The sequence below is a fragment of the Chrysochloris asiatica genome, unplaced genomic scaffold (assembly GCF_000296735.1).
Source record: "Chrysochloris asiatica unplaced genomic scaffold, ChrAsi1.0 scaffold00065, whole genome shotgun sequence".
NCBI lineage: Eukaryota > Metazoa > Chordata > Mammalia > Afrosoricida > Chrysochloridae > Chrysochloris > Chrysochloris asiatica.
Genome location: NW_006408583.1, coordinates 7,174,292 through 7,176,163, shown reverse-complemented (window position 1 = coordinate 7,176,163; position 1,872 = coordinate 7,174,292).

Here is a 1,872-nt window from a genome sequence, read left to right as displayed (position 1 = left end):
GACCTTTTTGATGTGATATATATAAGGCTGACGTTTTTGCAATACCTTTGTAGCCTTCTTTATGAACACTTACGAATGCACCTAGTTTGGTTTTTAAGTGAAAATCCAAATGTTGGGTTGCGTGTAGAAAGCTCTAAATTTACTTTGATATATATTTTTCTTCAAATTCTGTTTTTATATAGATTGTATAGTGTCTATCTGTATTCAATTATTTTCATTTCATCTTTTTTTAAACTTAAAAAATTCACCTGAAAAGTCTATCTTTATTTCATCTGCCACCTTGTTTTATTAATGCTGTGGACTATTTATTATGAATGGGAAAACGAAATGTTTATTGTATAATAGCCATTCTTCATAAATTAAAGACTTACATAGCTTATTTTTAATATTAAAACAGTTGTGAAATCTAGGCCACCACTGGATTTCTTAATATTTATTGTTGGAAATAGTGTTTTCTCCAAAGAAGGTATAATTCTGTAAAGGATATCAAGAAAGCATGTTTGTTTCCAGCTGGAAGACCCTGAAGTTTCTTAAGCAAGAATAAATAAAAAGGATTAAAAACAAAGAAAAATTATAAAAGGAAGCAGGACAAGATGTCTCCAACAAATAATAAAAAGAAAGAATAAGAAAACTTGGAGGAAGAAATGGTAATGGGACTACCTGATAAAGAATTCAAAAGATGAATACATTGGTTCATCAAGAGATTAAGAAAGAAAGAAAACATAGACAAAACAATAGAAGAATTGAGGAAACCAACACAAGAAAAGATGACAAAATAAATAGATAATTAGAAACTATACAAAAGCAGCAACTAAAAATCCAAAAGACTAACAATAAAATTATAGAAATAGGCAACTCTATAGAAACAACTGAAGAAAAACTTTTAGCTTTGACTTGCAATATTGTATTTGTCTTTTCTAAAAGTTGGTTAAAATTCTACAGCCACAGTATGGATAATTTTTGACTCATTCTTGTGCATGGGTATTTACCTTTGTTGCAAATATATCCATGAATGTGACGGGGTATACAGTGGCAAAGTTATGAAAACTTCTTAGACATAACCAAACACCCTGAGTGAATGATGGCTAGGTCTGTAGGCTCAGTACCATGGTGTTAGGGGACACCAAGGTCATTGCCCATAAAGACAATGTTCTGCATCCTACTTTGGTGAGTAGTTTGTGATTGGTCATCTAAGATGCCACTGTTAATCTTTCCTTGTCCAGAGGAAAGAGAAGTGAAGAAAATAAAAGAGGCATAGAAACAATCAGTCCAGTGGACTAATGGACCATGTAAACCTTAGTCTCCATGACAATGAGACCCAGAGCACTAGATGGAGGCCAAAGACTGCTACCAACTGCTCTGAAAGAGATCACATTAGAATGTCCTGGATAGAGTAGAGAAAAATGTGGGGAAAAAACCTCAAAATTACCCTTTAGGTCTAGAAATGAACTTACCCCATACCTCAGTTTTCAGCCAAACAACAGATAGGAGAACAATAATGCTAGAGAGGTATGCACACATTAGAACAATCATTAGAACATTGAGGTAAAATGGCAGCATTGACTCAAGGACAAAATTCAGAAGGATTAGGAATGAAGGAGGAATGGAAACAGAAAACATGGAGAAGTACGGTAAGTGATGTCACATTGTAGGGAGAGCAATCAATGACATGAAGCAAAAGTAAATTAATTCTTTAATGGAAAACTGATCTGCTTAGTAAATCTTCACCCAATTCACAACCAAAAGTTAAAAAAAAAAAGTAAGCTGTTGAAATAAAGGAAGTAAGAAAGAAAAGAAGGATGGAAAAAAAAATACACTAGGGGAAAAAAAAGTAACATTTTTTTAACGACTTATTCTCTAATATAAAGAGTG